Here is a 19303-nt window from a genome sequence, read left to right on the forward strand (position 1 = left end):
CGAGCTCTGTCACCAGGGGCCAGCGGTGCCATCAGTCATGCTTCCAGAACAACCCAACAAGGGCAGGTTTCCAGGACCTCCTTAGTTGGTGAGCACTTGGCATTGCGCCTCCTCCATCTGGCTCTTCTGAGTTACAACCTCTTCCAGTAAACCAGTGATCCAGTAAGGGCGGTGTTTCTCTGAGCTCTGTGGGCTGCTCGTTGGTCCCAGGAGGGGCCGTGGGAACCTCAGATCGGCCGGAGGGTCAGAGACACAGGTGAGGGCTGGGGCTTGTGACTGGTGTCTGAAGCAGGGACCGTCCTACAGGATCGAGCTTTTAGCCTGCAGGACCTGACGCGTCTCCAGGTAGACAGTGTCAGAACGGATCTCCACTCCGGGCCGCCCAGCTGGTGCTGGGGAGCAGCGTGGCCCAGAGAACAGCCCCTAGCTGCTGGAGTGGGGTGCACACTCACAGCAAGTCAGGGGGGCTGTCTCTGGGACAGCAGGCAGGGCTTCATGGGAAAGGGCAGAGAGCCCGACTCCAAACAAGGAGCACAAAGTTGGGTTTTGCGCGTGTTCTGGGTGGCGCGCCCTCCTCCTGGATGGCCGGTCGTGGGGTCTCTACTCCCAACCCCTTCCCACGGCCTCTCCTTCAGATCCAGCCTGCTGCGCACCTGCCTCTGGTCCCCTGTCGCATCCCCGTGTCTGTCTGTCTGTTCGAGCGCTCTCAGAGGACAACCAGAAATGCCTTCTTTACAAAGGCATTTTGAAAACTGCCTTTGGAATTGTCCTTTAAGACACTGTTTTTAAAAAATGAGAGCTGAGGGCGCCTGGGTGGCTCAGTGGGTTAAGCCGCTGCCTTCGGCTCAGGTCATGATCTCAGGGTCCTGGGATCGAGCCCCGCATCGGGCTCTCTGCTCAGCGGGGAGCCAGCTTCCTCTCTCTCTCTGCCTGCCTCTCTGCCTACTTATGATCTCTCTCTCTGTCAAATAAATAAATAAAATCTTAAAAAAAAAAAAATGAGAGCTGAGCCTCGGAAGCTTACAGAAGTCAGCTCCTCAGTTGCTCACTCTAACTTTTCCAGCTACAGAGAGTGGCCTTAGAGGTGACAGATGGAAAGAATGAAGAGGCGCTTCCCTTCGAAGGTAGCCTGTCCCCACAAACAGAACCGGGGCAGAAGGCGGGGTCGGGGGCGTGCCCCTGCTTTGGCAGGAAGGGAGGTCTTCCGGAGAAGGGCTGCGGTGGAGGGAAGGAGTAGTTCTGAGAGCTCGAGCGATCCTCGCACATACCATTAACGATGTGGCTCCTCACCTTATCAGAGCAAACGCTGCTATTGTCGCTATGCTAGTCTGTTTTTATTTGGCATTATTTTATTCAGGATTCTATTTCATCTGGTATAGATGCTGCTGCCTATAACTGCGTCCGGCTATCACATTTGCCTCCTCCGTCTGTTTTTGTCTTTTTTCTTTCCTTTAGTTCTAGGTGTGCTTCAAGGAAACAGTGAAGATTTGAGTTTTGTTTTTGAGGCACAGTTGACGTTTATTTTGTCTGGTCTCAGCTTTGCTGAGAACTTTGAAAGTAATTTTGTATTGTGAGGCTTCTTTCTTTCTATCCCCCCCTCCCCGACTCCCTGGCCTTTGGCAACTACTGATCTGTTTTTAAAAAGTGATTTATTGGGGCGCCTGGGTGGCTCAGTGGGTTAAGCCTCTGCCTTCGGCTCAGGTCATGATCCCAGGGTTCTGGGATCGAGCCCCGCATCAGGCTTTCTGCTCAGCGGGGAGCCCGCTTACCCCTCTCTCTCTCTCTGCCTGCCTCTCTGCCTACTTGTGATCTCTGTCTGTCAAATAAATTTTTTAAAAGTGATTTATTATAGGTAGTTTGAAGGGAGAGAATAGTATAACAAATCCCCACCCGACTTCAACCCAAGCTCGGCTGCACCTGCCTGCTTCTCCCTCGACAGTATTGTGTGTGTGTTTGGTTGGTTCTAGATCGTGTTCAAGCTGTGCTTCTCAAACGTTTTGTTTTCATGGGTTCAGAACCCTGGGATCATGACCAGAGCTGAAGGCAGATGCTTAACCAACTGAGCCACCCAGGTGCCCCTGATGTATATACTTTTAATGAATAATAACTATATTAAAAAATCAAGAAGAATGACATTCTACATTTTCACAATTCCCTTCAGTGGCTGGTGTGAGGCACACGGACTCTCAGTAAAAGCCAGCTAATTTTCGCACCTGCTTGTGCATCCAATGGTTACGTTATGTTGTTTGATGGCAATACGTAAAGGGAATCTGGCCCTGTACAGATTCCCTTGGAGAATGAAGGTATATTTTAAGTCTTTTGAGATATTTGTGGATATTGTTTTTTGATACTCTATTCACACTTGATAAACACTAGCTTTTGGATGTTAGTTGCAATGTGGACTCTGACTTTATATCAATAAACTTTCTGTACTTTTTTTTTTTACCTTAAACCCATTGTTCTCTCCTGGGCTCTGTGTCTTCCCTCATCCCTAATTTTGTTTGATTCATCACGCCTCCTTCATTCGGAAAACACAGGTCACTAAGTTATGTGGTTCTTCCGAATGCAGACATATTTTTATTATGCAATATCAACACATTACATTTGTTAATATCATCACTAGCTTTTCAGGATATCCCCACGTTCTGGACAGCTGGCAGAGCCTTTGTTCCCCCTAAATTCTAATTTTCACTTGAAAGCTCACGTTTTGTGATTGGCAACAGATTTGGTCCACTTTTTCACTTAAAGTGATACCTGATTTTGTTCATTTTGGGGAAGACGTCTGCCAAATACCCAGTTAGGGTCGAACTGACCATAACTGAACGGACCCAACAGAGGGTCTGTTCGTCGGTTTTCAAGGAAACGTGCTCCGTGGAAGCAGCAGCCAGTTCAGCTGAAAATGTAAATCGTCCAAGTGCTTCTCCCCGAGACCATCACCCTCGGGTGCAGAGCAGAAGGTGCTCGCTGGGTGCGCGAACCGGAATGAAGGAAAGCTCGTTCCCCTGGAGCTGGAAGGCCAGCTGGGGGCTCGGGCACCTGCCACTCCCCGGCCCTTGGCGGACCCCACCTGGGAGGAAGGAGGAAGGTTTCCTCCGCCCCCAGCAACAGCCCAGCCAATGAGAAGTCGCTACACTTGGAGCTCCGGGTGTTGGCCAATGGAATTGTAGTTTACAGCAGCCTCCCAGCCCCGCCCCCTTCCTTCTGCAGACCAGCCGGGTCAGCTCTGCTCTGCTCCCCGGGCAGGAGCTGGGGCGCCGCCGGCCCCGCCCCTTCCAGCGGCGCTTCCCAACCAAACCCTTTTTGCTGGGAAGGGAACTGGCTCTTTTACTTTGAGGTCGGTTGCACTTTGCATTTTTTTTTTTTAAGATTTTATTTATTAATTTGACAGACAGAGATCACAAGTAGATGGAGAGGCAGGCAGAGAGAGAGGAGGAAGCAGGCTCCCTGCAGAGCAGAGAGCCCGACACGGGACTCGATCCCAGGACCCCGAGATCATGACCTGAGCCGAAGACAGAGGCTTAACCCACTGAGCCACCCAGGCGCCCCTGCACTTTGCATTTTTATCACCTGGAATATGAAAACGATGTATTCTAGAAGGTCGGGATTTAGCAATATAGTTTCTATTGCTTCATATAGTACATTCTTTTTCTTTTTTTAAGATTTTATTTTTTAAAAGATTTTTAAAAATTTATTTATTTGACAGACAGAGAGATCACAAGTAGGCAGCGAGGCAAGCAGAGAGAGAGAGAGAGGAAGGAAGCAGGCTCCCTGCAGAGCAGAGAGCCCGATGCGGGACTCGATCCCAGGACCCCGAGATCATGACCTGAGCCGAAGACAGAGGCTTAACCCACTGAGCCACCCAGGCGCCCCTGCACTTTGCATTTTTATCACCTGGAATATGAAAACGATGTATTCTAGAAGGTCGGGATTTAGCAATATAGTTTCTATTGCTTCATATAGTACATTCTTTTTCTTTTTTTAAGATTTTATTTTTTAAAAGATTTTTAAAAATTTATTTATTTGACAGACAGAGAGATCACAAGTAGGCAGCGAGGCAAGCAGAGAGAGAGAGAGAGGAAGGAAGCAGGCTCCCTGCTGAGCAGAGAGTCCGATGTGGGGCTCGATCCCAGGACCCCGAGATAATGACCTGAACGGAAGGCAGAGGCTTAACCCACTGAGCCACCCAGGTGCCCCCTTTTTTTAGGATTTTATTTGTTTATTTGACAGAGAGAGAGCACAAGCCAGGGGAAGGGCAGAGGCAGAGGGAGAAGCAGGCTCCCCACTGAGTAGGGAGCCCTCCGCAGGGCTCGATCCCAGGACTCCAGGATCATGACCCCAGCCGAAGGCAGATGCCCAACAGACAGAGTGACCCGGGCACCCCGTACGTACATTCTCCAGTGAGACAAGCTCTCCAGAGTTTCTCATTATGACGGCGCGGTGCTGAAGAACACAGGGACTGCAACACTTTGGTGCCACTGCCTTGAACTGGGCCAGAGCACCCCTATTTTACCCACTGTGGCTTCTGCACGTCCCCGCATAGACCTCAGGGAACCCCTCAGGGTCTGCGGACCTCACACTGAGAACCGTTGGTTTTAAGCAAATCTCAGACATTGTATCGTTCACCGGTAAATAACAAGTGTGGAGGGAGAAGGAGGATCCTGGCTGAGCAGGGAGAGCCCGATGCGGGGCTCGATTCCAGGACCCCGGGATCATGACCTGAGCCGAAGGCAGACGCTGAATGACTGAGCTCCCAAGTGTCCCTACAGTTGCTTTATTTGAATCAGGACGTTTCGGCCACACGTTGTGTTTTGGGTTTTGTTTCTAAAAAAGTTGACTCCAGCGTGCCTTCCTCCCTCTATTTTTATTCCACGTGTCTGTGGAAGAAATGGTATCACTGGAGCAGTGGCATTTTCAGCATCCTGATTCGGCTGATGCCAGCCTCCTGGCCTCAGTTTACTGTTTGGCCTGTGTTTCCTACAGACAGCTTAGACCTGGCGCAGGACCTCCTAGCCCTTCACTGCTGATGTCCTGGACCAGATCGTTCTCGGCGGTGGGGGCTGTCCTGGCACAGAGGACGTGTTCAGCAGCATCTCTGGACTTTCCTGGCGGGATGCCCGGAGCATCTTCTCCCACTGTCCATGTGGGACGAGGCACCCCCCAGCTGAGAACCGCTGCTCTCTAGAGGCTCAATTAGATTCTGGCTGGGTTTTATTTTGGCAGGAGTAAGTCAGAGGTGGTTCGGAGCGCTTCTCATCACATCTCCTCTGGAGGCACATAGTGACGGCTTGTCCCACTTTTAGTTTCTTGAACACTGGTCCGTGAGGTCAGGCGTGGGGCCTCCTAACCTGCCACCTTTCAAGGCCCCCCACCAGCCCTCCTAAAGTTTTCCCACCACTGATGGTCGCTGCCGGGTCAACTCTTTCATTGGAGATGGAGAGGGGCGATTTGTTTTCTAATTCAATCTGCTTCTGTCTTTATTAGCTGGAACACTTTTCTCAAGAAGAATTTTCCCTGATTAACTATTTGGTTACCCTGAAATACTGTCCTTACAGAATGAAGCTGGATAAGCGTCTCTTTTTCTCTCTTTATTTACTAACTTCCATAACAAAAGTGGCAAGAACAGTCTGGCCAGAGTCACCGAGTTCCCCTTCCTGGGCTCGGGTCACTTTATGTCCTCACCGGCAATCTGTGTCATGTTGTCTGCGCCCTGTCACTGGCATCTGTCACCCAGCGTTTCTGTTTGCAGGAATGGAACAGGTAAGGGAGGTCGCCTCAGTGTAGATTTAACTAGGGATGCTCTCCCTCCTGCTCTGTCATTTCCTCCCTGCCCCCCCTCCTCCCCCTCCCTTCCTGCCAGTGTTCATGGACTGTCCCGCGCACCACAGAGGTCCCGTGCACAGGAGGTTGCCTTAGTCACGAATGCCAGGTCCAGCTCCAAAGAGGCAGGAAAGTGTCCCGCCACCTTGGGGTTGACATTCTGCCAAGGAGAGACCATGAATGGACCATCACTAACTATGCAGTGAGTGGTTCCTGGACCACGAATGAGAGGGGGAGTGAGTGCTCAGTGGTGACCGCTGTTCGTCCACGGGCTGAGTGAAGGTGTGGCCAGTCTTTGGTGAAGACAGTGGGCTGGGCGTGCGGACCCCGTCGGTTGCGCACAGCCGCGGGCACCGGCTGACACACATGTCCTGGGCCTGTGAACACGGCGAGGGTCCCTGTGGTCTCCGCTCACGGGCCAGCAGGACAGGAAATGTGAAATCCAGACACACCGTAAGTAAAGCGCCTTCATGGTGCGGCGGGAGCAGAGAAGGCGCTCCAGAGCATTCCCGGGACGGCTGCGGGGAGGGGAGGCCACCTAGGGCTTCAGGAGGTGGGTGCTGGGCAGGGGGCACCCCCTCAGGCGGAACCATGGACGGCTGAGCGTCTCCTTGGAGCAAGTCCCTCGTCATCCTCTGACTTGCCCACCGGCACAATGGGGGCCTGGTGGCTTCTAGTCTCTGGACTTTCCTTCTCTCCCCACTTGTCACAGGCAGACAACGGCCCCCAGTGTGGCCGGTGTGGCCACTCTGCAGCTGGGATTAGGGGTCCTGAGATGGGAGAAGCCTGGTCTCCCTGGCTGGTGGAATCAGAAGGATCCTTCCGGAGCAACAGGGAGGCGTGGGGTCAGAGTGAGGGAAACAGAGCCACCAGGGGCCAGGGAGCGTGGAGAGGAGGAGGCAGCAAGGGACCTGCTTTCCCCGGAGTCGCCACCAGGAACGCGGCCCCACCCATGCCGGGATCTTAGCCAGGGGAGCCCCGTGTCTGCCTTCTGCCCTCTGGAACCATAAGGTAATAAAGCTGTGTTGTTTTTAAGGCCCTAAGTCTTGGCCATTTGTGACAGCCGCTATTGGCAACTAGAACAAGCCCTCGCTTTGCTTACCCTCAAAATGGGGGCCACAGCCGTTCCTGCTGGTGGCCTCGCCCGGAGGACTCTGTCCGTGGTGCTCCCGGCTCGGCAGCGGCTCACCGGCGCCCTTCCCGCCCGGTCTCGTGTGGGATCCCGGCTCACGTCCGGTTCCTGACTCGCACCCGAGGGCTCCAGCCTCCCCCATAGTCCTCCTCATCCCTTAAGATGAGGTTACAGACGCTGGGCGCCCGGCCTCCTGAGTGGCCATCCACCTGCTGGACGCTGGGGGCCCACGGCGTGGGGAGGCAGAGCCAGGGCCCCTGGCAGAAAACGCAAGGCTCGCCTGTGAGGAGAGGCACGGGCAGGACTCAGGGACGTTGAGCTGGCCGCTCGTCCGCTGTGTGACCCCAGGATCGCCCTCCCCTCCTGGTCAGCTTGGTTTCCTCTTGGGTAGCGTTGCGGCAAGATCCGCGGTCACTGATGCCCTTTATCCCGAAGTCCTGTCCTTCCAGATGAAGAACGGTTTCCTGGAGGGGGATCTAGAGGTGTTCGGGGGAGACAGTTGGGGTGACGGGTTCTGCCGCCGTGGAGACACGGCCCCGCTTGCTGAGTACATGGGAGGACAAGGCCTGGGATCCAGGTCATGTGGCTTCTGCCACGCGCAGTCCACTGTTCAAGGGGGCGTGGCCGGTCACCTGCGCTTACCGGCTGCTCTGGGGCGAACGGGAACCCACGTTGGCCCAGAGCAAGCGCCAGTTTGCATTTATTTCTATTTTTTTGTTTGTTTATTTGAGCAGACTCCATGCCCAGCACAGAGCCCCACGCGGGGCTCGATCCCACGACCCTGAGTTGGAGACCTGAGCCGAGATCAAGAGTCTGAGGCTCAAACCGGGCGTCGCTCCATGTATTTTTACAGTGATTTACGTTTGTGTCTGATTATCCAGTGCACGTTCATTGTAGGGTGACATTCCACAGAAAATATAGAGGAATCAAAAGTGAAAACCACCGCAACGCCGTCGCGTGGGTAGAGCCACTGTCATATACACACACACGGGGTCCCATGTTCCGTGTTTCTGTCCTGTCAGGTTAGTGGCTGTTTGAGACTGTTTCAGGAAGCTGACTTGTTAATGTTAGCATCACCTGTGACCTTCAACATTCATGTCTTTTCTTCTGTCTTTTTAAACAAATTTTTTTAAGTGCCCTTTATGCCGGACACGGGGCTCGAACTCACAACCCTGAGATTCAGCTTTGTACGCTCTGCTGTCTTTTCTCCTTCTCACCTCTGTCGATCCCACTCCAGTTTTCAGATCCAAGCGTGTGCAGGTCACAGGACCGCAGAGAGCAGGGACGTCTGCGTCCTCCGCACGTGCGGGGACTGTCGCGTGTGGGAGCACCGTCGGCAGCCGCAGTCGGGCCGCTGGGCGCTGGGGCCGGACCCCACGGCAGGCCACACCAGGGCAGGCCCCAGGCTTCATCAGTCCCTCCCTGTGCAGAGAAGCCTGAACTTGCTGCGTCATGCTCAGGAGAGCCAGGCAAGGGCGGGGACATGCAGGTAGAAAGGACGGACACTGGGGTGGGGTGACAGTGGGGTGCACAGTGGGGCGCGTGGAAACTCCCCTGCGGTGAGCCTGACCACACACAGGCCTCTTGGGACGCTGCTGGAGACCAAAGAAGGTCAGGCACCTTGGGAACAAGAGGTGTCTGGGGACGAGGGGTGTCTGGGGCGAAGCTGTGGCCCCAGCCCAGCCACCCTGTGGCTTCAGTTAGTGTCCTCAGTCCTCTGAGTTTAGAAGTTTCGAGCCTTCGGTGGGTAGCTTGGCCAGTCCTAGGCCCTTCCTTCCCCTTTCCTAGGTCAGTAATGCATGAGGCCCGGCCCCTTGCTCTGCTGTGAGACCTTGGCCACCGGCCCCTTGCCCCACTGAGCCCGCTGCTGGGAGGGGCCTCTCTAACAGGGGCAGGACACACCGTGTTCCTCATCTTTGCTGCGACAGATTGCAGTTTCCCAGAGTGGGTTTTCTGGAACCTGGGTCAGAGCCACAGCCGGGCCCCGCACAGGCTGCAGAGTCTGAGTGCGGGCACAGCGGCAGACCCCGTGAGCGCCCAGCGTCTTCCGGGGCACGTCCACTTTGAGCATCACCGCCAGGGTGGCCCCTCCAGCTGCCCTCAGGAACGATGTAGGAATGCACGTTCTCAGGCCTGGATGAGGGGCGCTGGGGGTGAGCCCGCCTGGGCCCGGATTCTGACTCCCGCCTCAGTCACAGGACTGGCGGCGGGATCCCTGGCTGAAGGCAGGGGCCCACAGCCGAGGCCGACCTCAGAAAACTCCTGAGGGGCTGGCTCAGGCCCCAGCACCGGGAGACCCCAGCTGGGTCAGTCTGGGCAGTGTCCGCACAACGGACTGTCAGCACGGCCTGGAACAGGGCACCCAGGGCGGTGGTCAGGGGTGCGCGTTCGCATGCCCGGATGCATGGCAAGGTCTGGAGTCCTTACTGGTTGTCACGCCTGGGGAGGGGGGACGACGGGCGTCGGAGGGGGGACGGGCCAGGATGCTGCTGAGGTGCTGTGGCACACGGGACGCCCCCCCCCCCCCCCCCAGACTGCATATCTCAGCCTGTCTCAGCCGAGCCTCCCCCAAACATCGCGTCACTGAGAAGTAAGCAGCTCTCCTGACCCACGCGCGCCCCTGGAGACCACGACAGAGGACCCCTGACCTTTCAGCGCAGCCTGCGACTGACTTGCTTTTGTATTTGCGCTTACGTCTCATCACTTGCCTGTGCTTCCCGAGGACGTGAATCTTCGTCTGTGTTCTCTTTTCTCATTGTTGTTTCCCTAGTGACGTGGTCCGGCACATAAGCCCACAGAAACCATTTGCCGAATGAATGAATGAATGAAGGAACGCATGATTAGGATGGGAGTTAGCGAGGGCCATATAGTCCCTGGCCGGTGGGCGGAGCGCGCGACCCTTATCTCCCGGATGTGCCTTTGAGCCCCCAAAGGGGGTGCGGTGCGGTGGGGGGTGGGGGGTGTAGCGATTCCTTAAAAATAGAATCTTTAAAGGGGAACCCTCCTACACTGTTGGTGGGAATGCAAGCTGGTGCAGCCACTCTGGAAAACAGCATGGAGGTTCCTCAAAATGTTGAAAATAGAACCACCCTATGACCCAGCAATTGCACTACTGGGTATTTACCCTAAAGATACAAACGTAGTGATCCAAAGGGGCACATGCACCCGAATGTTTATAGCAGCAATGTTCACAATAGCCAAACTGTGGAAAGAACCTAGATGTCCATCAACAGAGGAATGGATCAAGAAGATGTGGTATATATACACAATGGAATACTATGCAGCCATCAAAAGAAATGAAATCTTGCCATTTGCAACAACATGGATGGAACTAGAGCGTATCATGCTTAGCGAAATAAGTCAAGCAGAGAAAGACAACTATCATATGATCTCCCTGATACGAGGAAGTGGTGATGCAACATGGGGGCTTAAGTGGGTAGAAGAAGAATCAATGAAACAAGATGGGATTGGGAGGGAGACAAACCATAAGTGACTCTTAATCTCACAAAACAAACTGAGGGTTGCTGGGGGGAGGGGGGTTGGGAGAAGGGGGGTGGGGTTATGGACATTGGGGAGGGTATGTGCTTTGGTGAGTGCTGTGAAGTGTGTAAACCTGGCGATTCACAGACCTGTACCCCTGGGGATAAAAATATGTGTTTATAAAAAAAAAATTAAAAAAAAATAGAATCTTTAAAAACCAACAAAATTAAAATAAAATTGCACCTGTAATACAACTGCAGTTTGAGAAAATAAATGTATGTAAAATATTTAGGTTTTTTTTTTTTTCTGTAAAAGCTGTTACATGACAGGCATTTGCATATTTCATGATACTCTTCCTTTTCCTCCCCTTGAACTGGAAGGAACATTCTGCCTTCCCCTCCCCCAAGCTCCCGGGGAGGGAGGGGGTCTGCTAGGCCAGCACGGCCTGGGAGGGCCGGCAAATGGGTGGGAAGAAGGGATGAACGCAGAGTGAAGCAAGTCCCCCTAATTTAATGCTGGGAAAGGAGCGGAGCCTGTCAGACGAGGAAGAGAGACCCGGGACCCCTTGGGGTTGGGGTTGGGGCTGACAGACTGCTGGGGGGTGGGAGGGACAGGGAGGAGCAGGCCAGCAGGTGACCAGAGACTGGGAACGGGACGGGAAGAAGTGCTTGGGCAGATTGCAAACTGGATTCCCTTTGACTCTGAGGTTCTCCTGGGAAGATCTCAGCTGCTTTCGATTATTCTTGGAAAGTGATTTTCGAAACAGAACTGGGCTGGGACAGGGCAGCAGACCCGGGCTTTGGCAGGAAGGAAACGTCCGGTGACACTGCAGGGGCTGTGTTCAGGGCGGCGATGCCCTGTGAGGGTTTAAGCCGCTTCTTTATCTGCTGCTGGGCTTCCCACACTCCCTCATTATCAGTGTAATCCTTTTATAATAAAGAGAAACGTGCAGTGAAAGTTTTCTTTTCCCTTGAGCCACGAAGAGTGTGCGGCCGCTGGTCGCTGCCCGGGGCCTCTCTCCCCTCCTGCGGGTTCCGCGCCCGGGTGGGACAGGGGACAGGCCGGCGGCGGCAGGCAGGTCCCCTCCTGACTGTGGCTCAGCCCCTCTTCCGTCTCCCACACGGCTCCCCCTGGCTGGGCTGGCCGGGGCCGGCCTCAGCTCCCCAGAGCCCTTGGCAGGCACCCGACGGCACTTGGCGGGGGGCCCTCATCTTAGCTCTGCAGGCCTGGAAACGGCCCTGGCTCTGCCCTGTCTCTTCCTAAAATGGGGGTTCGGTGAATGGCTGTTCCCCTCTGACTCATGTACACGTACGCTCTGTCCGCTTCTCTGTTTTAATTTTAGATTTTCTCAAATTCCATCGCGACTCTCAGCTGAAGCTCCTTTGCCAGATCATAGGAGGAGTGGCTTTGGGCTGTCCCCCAGGACGACCAGTGGTTCTGCCTCACCCAGGACCGGGAGGGTTTGCGGGACATGGGCCTTCTTCATGCCGAGCCAGAAAGTCCTGACAAATCCAGCCGAGCTGGGCGCTGCCGCCTCAGGTACCCAGAGATGTTCATGCCATTGTCTTCGTGCCCTGCAGCGTGTCACAGGGACGGGGGATGCCCCCTCCCTCCGGTACAGGTGTGCTCTCCCCACAGCGGGTGCAGAGCTGCCCCTTTGTTTCCTGGATCATGGCTGGGACCAGATTCAAACGCATGAACTTCCCTCCATCCCTGTGGGCCTAGAGGCGGTGACAAAATGTCAGAGTCAGACAAGGGGCCTCGGGGGAAATGGGGCAGCCATTCCGCCCGCCCTCCCACAGAGACGCAGCCCCAGGGAAAGGTCTCGGAGGGGCTGGGAGGGTCTCCCCCAGCGACGTCCCTGTGCAAGCAGGCCCACAGGCCGCTCTCCGGGCGTCCCATGAACGTGTTGCAGCTGCCCCCCGCTCCCCGGAACCCTGCACATGGGGAAGCCCCTCCAGGGGATGAGAAGGGTTTGGAGAGAAAGAGCCACGAGACACTCACAGGACGCGAGGCACAAGCTGACAGCTTCTAACTAGGTTAGCTGCTCGGAGAACTGCCACCCAGACGCTATTTTGGGCGTTTCGGAGGAACACTGGTGACCATGACTTACACTGGGTAGAATGCCTATTTTGGGACCTGCGTTTTGCTGAAATATTTGCTGAGTATTTTTGTAAAGTACCTCACATCGGAAAAGATAAAGACAGTTACCACAGGAGGCTCCCAAGGAGGGCGTGGAGGGAGCCGGTGATCACAATGCGGGGGCCTCCTGTGGCAACAACGCTTTCAAGACCAGCTCTTCAGGGCCAGGGGGTCAGGAGCAGAGCAGAGCTGGCGCACGATCGGCATCAAACGGAGGCTGTGAGTTCGCTGCTCTGCTGGTTTCCCCATGGCTCCCACTGTCCCCAAAGAACGGAGTGGGGGGTAGAGCTCAGAAGTTCAGGGTCAGGGGGTCCTCGCTCCTCGCTGTTGGGAGAACACGGGCAGGCCTCGCTCCCTTCCAGCCCCCGGGGTCACTGTCCTGCATCCCCTCCAGGCACAGCTGGCGTCACCCTGCTTCTCAGAAAGAGTTGGCGTCAGAGCCTTGACGTCCACGGTGACCTTCTGACAGGGGCATCCCGGAGGGCATGGGGTCGACCCAAGTGACTTGGTCTGGGTTCTGCGTTCAATCACCTGCAGATCTTTCAAAGCCACTCGCTGTGCTCGGGGGTCGGGCCCCGGTGATTCAGCTTCCGACCTTCCTGTGCTTGGGAATCACCTGGAGGTTGTAGTTTCCCTAGTGGGCAGGTCTGGAGGAGGCCTGAGACGTTGCGTTGTGAACACGCTCCCAGGGCATGTGGCCGTGGGGGATACCACACTCCGGGAGCAGGATGCAGAGGGAGCCGCCGCTGTCTCGGACGGGCACCACCTCTGGTCCCGGGTAAGCCGAAGGCCGCCGGTTCTCCATCCACATAGGATGTGAGGGGACCACGTGCCGTGGCCGAGGCCTCTGCCAGCCCAGCCGTTCCCCAAGCGCAAGGATGTGTGGCCCCAGCTCAGGAGTCGGCTTGGACCGGCTCCCAAGGACGGGCTGTTGCATTTCTCTGGTCAGTCACAGCTGTGATTCAAAATTAATGTAAGAGCTTACAATTAAATTCCATTAAAAATGAAGGTGGTGAACACTAAAATTCATCCCTTCCTAATTAATACCTTTTCCTATCATCCGAGCTGGTGAGGCTCTTTGCTCTGGTGAGTCTGTGTGGCGGGCGTCCTGCCTACAGGTTTGCCTCTCGTCCCCGCTCTGCCTTCCATGACAGCCTGACGACAGCTTGGACCCAGCCGGGTGTGAGGACGACGCAGCCCCGCTGGCAGCTGTGACCGGCCGCGGCTTCGTTTCAGTGTCCGCACGTAAGAGCGCCGGGGGCAATTACGTAGATCACGGATGTGAGGGAGGAAACTTGCGACAGAGCAGATCGAACTTACCGCGAGTGTGGAAACCGAGCAGGCTTCAGTTCCACGAGCGTGGTTTGTGATGAGGGAGCAGGAGGCTGGCTGAGGACAAAGCAAGAGCTGGCGCCTTGCAACCCCCCCCCTTCATCCCCTCCCCTCCATATGTGTGGCATTCCTCAGGCACCCCTGACTGCCATAAAATGATAAATAGTTAACTTGCTGAGATCACAATCCTGCAAGACACGAGTCTCCCTTGGTTTGCAAATGTCCTTGAGATTACAACAAAGAAGTTACTTTACCAATAGCCCAATTTCCAAAGACACAGAACTCAGTTCCTCAAGCCTAATGTCACCCTCCCCTCCATGAAAAACCGAAGGAGGTGGAGGTAGAAGGAAAAGTAAATAAAGTTAAATTTCTTCTAAACCTAAATCTCATTAACAGGGATGCTTGATAGCAGGAATGTAACATTCCACCAGGAGACTCTCAATTGTCTTTACTTGATAGTAACTAAGCCTTCAATATTCTGATAGTATTCTTTGCCCCAATAGCCCTTCTGAACACCCCTTTGTCCTCACCTACCCAACTCCTGCGTATATAACCAACCACCCCTCACAACCCGGGGCAGCAGCTCTTCCTGCACACGGGCCCTGTCCCCGTGCTTTAATAAACCACCATTTTGCACCAAAGATGTCTTAAGAATTCTTTCTTTAGTCGTCAGCTCCGAACCTCACCCCACTGAACCTGACTTAGGTTCTGGAACTTCATCAGTTTGTACGGGGTGAGAACCAGCTGGGCAGGGGATCACGGGTGGTACGGGACGACGGAACATTCTGGGGGGAAGGACTCGGGCTGCGACGCAGCTCCTTCGTGAAGCCTGGGATGCAGCTCCTTCGTGAAGCTGTGGGTGACTCGTGTCCACAGGCTGAATGGGGAGATAAGAGTTCGCGAAAAATCAACGAGACCGTTCTGCGAAGACCAGCCGGCTGTCTGGGATTCGCAGGAGAACACTGTATGATTTCTTATTCTTTGTAGATAGCGCAGCCCACGTCATTTCTATTAATCAGGTTAGAATGAACTTCTGCACGTGTGTGCTCATAGGTGGCTGTCTATAGCTACCCCCGCATGTAGTTATAAACATGCCCCCATCTCCCAGCGGAAAGCCAGGGTCCTCACCAGCGCACCACCGCGTGTGAGATACAGTTTCCCAAAATATTTTCCCAAGTTGCTGCGCAGGTGACAATACCTTGGAGCTCACAGTTAGAGAGAAGCTTTGAGAGGGCCAGAGTGCCTTCAGGTCTGGTCCCAAATTTCCGCTGAGGTGTGCAGAGTGCAGACAGAGCCTTTGCAGCGACACTCACTGTAGAGAGATGTACGTGTACGCACGTAGTGTGAGTGCACAGTCTGAGCACACACACACACACACACACACGCACATACACACGCACGTACTTCGCACTGAGGGTTAGGAATCAATATACGAACAATGGGGAGGGGGCCTCACCCATCCTGCTGCACAGAGAGAGCCTGGAGGCTTCTAGGCTTCTGTGTGGAGGTCTGCAGTGCGGTTGTACACCAGAGTGCGGCAGTGAGTCTAAGAAGAACACGGGCTTTTTCCCTGGAAACATGGAGCTCACGTTTGTTTTCAGCAATTAGAAGACTGTTCGGTCGTGTCGTGATGATTAGGAAAAAAAACACTATTTGACAAAAAACCGTGATCTTCTGAATCTAAGATTTCAAAGTTAATCTGAAAGGGCAAACCTGTAGTAAAATTCAGGGAGATTGGGAGAGGAGGTACTTGAAGGAGGAACCTACGCCATTCGTCCCAAACCGTGACAGAGGCTTGTAGTGACCAGAACGCGGGGACCCAAGTCGCGGGAAAGGTGGGTCAGCGACGTTCACAGATAAAGTCAAGTCTTTACAGCAACGTAGCCCGTGATAAAAATGCAGTTCAAAAGCCATGGGGAGAAGAGAGGTTCTTCAAAAATTTCGCTGGGGTCATTGGTTCGTCACTGGGAACACGGCTCCCCTCACTGCGCACCTCGCTGCCGGCGCAGACCACAGACCGTAGGAGCCAGCGTCTAACTGCGAATTACCGAACCCGACAAGCCGCAGCAGAAGGCTGGGTTTAAAGATTTTATTTACTTACTTGACAGAGAGCGAGCACGCACAAGCAGGGGGAGGCGGAGAGGGAGTGGGGGAAGCAGGCTCAGGCCTCAACCCCAGGACCCTGGATCATGACCCCAGCCAGAGGCAGACGCTTCACCGACTGAGCCCCCCACCGGTGCCCCAGGGCTGGGTTTTCATCAGCTTCAGGTCTGAGTGTTCTAAGCCTGGTGCCTTAAAGCCAAGACATTGAAAAAAAAATAAAGATAGATGTAGACAATTTAAAAATTAAAACCTCATTTATGACAGAGCTAACACAATAAAACTCAAATGAAAATAAAACAGTGGAATATATTTGTGATATGTACGACAGATTAAGAACAGAGACATAAAATATGAGAAAGCTTCAAAAATCCGTAAGACAAGTCAGATAGAGAAATGGGAAAGGGTGTCACCAGTCAGCTTGATGAGGGAGCAGGAGGCTGGCTGAGGACAAAGCAAAAGCTGGCGCCCTCTTCACCCGCTCCCCTCCGTCTGTGTAGCATCCCTCAGGCAGCCCTGACTGCGATGAACAATAAGCAAATAGTTAACTTGCAGAGCTCACAGTCCTGCTAGACAGGAGTCTCCCTTGGCTTACAAATGTCCTAAATCTCACTAACAAAGACGATTGATAGCAGGATTGTGACATCCCGCCAAAAAGTCACCCAACTATCTTAATGTTAATGGCTGGTCTAAAGACAACATTGATCGCAAGGGCAAGGCCTCCGGCAGGCCTGGGACATCCTGGCACCTTGTAGGCCCTCTTTAGCATATGAAAACTCCACTGAAAACTCCCTTCCCCTCACCTTCCCCCAACCGCAGGGTACAGAACCTGCCATCCCTCACAACCCGGGGCAGCAGCTCTTCCTGCCCACAGGTCCTGTCCCCGTGCTCTAATAAACCACCATTTTGCACCAACGACGTCTTAAGAATTCTTTCTTTAGTCGTCGGCCCCGAACCTCCTCACCCCACCGAACCTGACTTAGGTTCTGGGACTTCATCAAGCTCACACACAGGCCCTCACACAGACACACACAACACAACTGATGGACACAACAGGTTAATCAACACGCTTAGTAACCAGAGAAAGGGAAAGGTAAGTTTTTTTTAAATAAGCTATCCAGAACTTAAGAGGGTAAAAGACAATGGCTAGTCCCGTGCTCTGTTGGGGGAGTGTCAATTTTTACAATCTTTCTGGAAAACTGTCCAGAAATATTTATTAAAATGTTTAACATTTTCCCTATATTCACTCTGCAATTTCTTTGTAGGTATTTACTCTAAATGGACTAAGGTGTGATAGTTATCATGGTGAAAAATTAGGAATAACGTATAATGTGCACAACCTGTAGGTTGGTTAAATAAGTAATAATGTTTTTTTTTAAAATAAAAATTTTATTTTTATTTATTTGAGAGGGGTGGGGGCAGAGGGAGAGAGAAGCAGACTCCCCGCTGGGAAGGAAGCAAGACACAGGGCTCGATCTCACAATGCTGAGATCATGGCTTGAGCCGAGATCAAGACTTGGAGCCACCCAGGAGCCCCGATAATATATTTATAAGACGGACTCATTGAAAGCTATTACGTGGTACATTCATTAAGAAAAAACCATTTTCAGGGCGCCTGGGTGGCTCAGTCCTTAAGAGTCTGCCTTTGGCTCAGGTCATGATCCCAGCATCCTGGGATCGAGTCCTGCATCGGGCTCCCTGCTCAGTCGGGAGCCTGCTTCTCCCTCTCCCCCTGCTTGTGTTCCCTCTCTAGCTATGTCTCTGTCTGTCAAATAAATGAATAAAATCTTTAAGAAAAAGAGAGAAAAACATTTTCATTATGCAGTACATTGTAAAAAGTCCAGTAGACAAAATTGACACAAAATTTTTATATATGTATAAAAGACAAATTTCTGGGGCCACATTCCCCAAAATGTTAACAATAGTTAACTGAATTGTGGACTTCCAAATGAGGTTCTCTGTGGGGTTTGTTTTTTTTTTTTTTTTTTTTTTGACTCTTCTGTCTTCTTTAAAATTTCTAATATTATTAAAGTATCATTTGTTTCAAAAGTTATTTTCAGTTTGGACATAACAAAAGAGAGGAGGCCTGATGAAGTTGTGCCCTGAGGATAATTTATATCCTTTAAAAGGATTCCATTGTGTGCAAAGAAGAGTAAGACAGAGCTAACGATGAATTCAACTCACAAAGCTAAGGAACAGACAGCAAAAGAAACAGGAAAACAAGGGCAAGTATTTAATAGGAATGAGAGTAGAATGGCGAACCAAAAATAGAAAAATGCTGCCATTAACAAATGTCAAAGATCCATGGAAGAAAAGCCCTGATCAGGTCTTAGTAAGAAAAAAAGAGAAAAGAGGCCCCAGAGAGCCAACCCTGGGAATTCCCAAGGAGGGTATGATCACAGAGAAAACCTACAAGCTTGCCTCTCCAACTGACAACTATTTAAAAAAGAAATAGCATTACTGTAGGGTTCATGAGGGGGTATCATGAATTTGATACATCAGTACCACATTTCAGGGAACAATTTGACCATTATTATTGAAAACTTAAACATTTTTCTTATCTATGAATTCAGAAATCTGACTTTTGGGAATTTATCCAAAGGGAAATAATCACAAGATACGTAAGTAGGTAGCTGTGAGACATGAGAGAGAGAGAGACAGAGAGATAGAGAGAGGCAGAGAGAGACAGAGACAGAGAACAGAGACAGAGAAAGAAACAGAGACTGAGAGATAAAGACAGAGAGAGACAAAGAGACAGAGAAAGAGAGACAAAGAGACAGAGACAGAGAGATGGAGAGACAGGGAGAGAGGAATGCGCGACCCCCATGACTGACGAGTAGCAGCCATCATCTCGGGAGATCATGAACAACCTTAATTTACTTTCCTACTCAAGTGTGAATCACCAACACCAAGAGAAAATTTAGGAGATACAAATGAGCAATTTACAGAAAAGTAGGCAATAAACATTCGAAAAAAGACTCAACCTGACTGGTACTAGAAGAAACACAAATGAAAACAATGACCCGATCCATTTTTAACTACCGGCACTGGCACATTTTTTTAACGATGAGATCTGTGGTTGACGACGGGCTTAACTACGAGCGAGGGATAATGAAAACTGGTTCAAACCTTCACAGGGGATACATTTGAAATGTGTATAAAATGGTAAGATTTTGCCCACCTTCTACTTGAAAACCTCAAATATTTTGCTCTAAGGATATAATTCTGAAATGTGAAGATTAACTAAGGGACCTTCGCTGCGGTGTGATTTACGGTGGGGAGGGGCCGTGTGAAATCTTT

At 52.4% G+C, this 19303-nt stretch overlaps 1 long non-coding RNA gene across 1 annotated transcript; it reads right to left on the reverse strand.

Annotated features, from left to right (window-relative positions):
* Nucleotides 1-14555: 14555 nt before the first annotated feature.
* Nucleotides 14556-16503, reverse strand: LOC106006960. Its single transcript, XR_001181353.2, has 3 exons — nucleotides 15360-16503; nucleotides 15102-15215; nucleotides 14556-14780 (listed from the first exon to the last, which is right to left on the reverse strand). It is a non-coding gene; the product is annotated as an uncharacterized LOC106006960 (long non-coding RNA).
* Nucleotides 16504-19303: the final 2800 nt, after the last annotated feature.

This window comes from Mustela putorius, unplaced genomic scaffold (assembly GCF_011764305.1).
Source record: "Mustela putorius furo isolate JIRA1106 unplaced genomic scaffold, ASM1176430v1.1 tig00003875_pilon_pilon_pilon, whole genome shotgun sequence".
Lineage (NCBI taxonomy): Eukaryota > Metazoa > Chordata > Mammalia > Carnivora > Mustelidae > Mustela > Mustela putorius.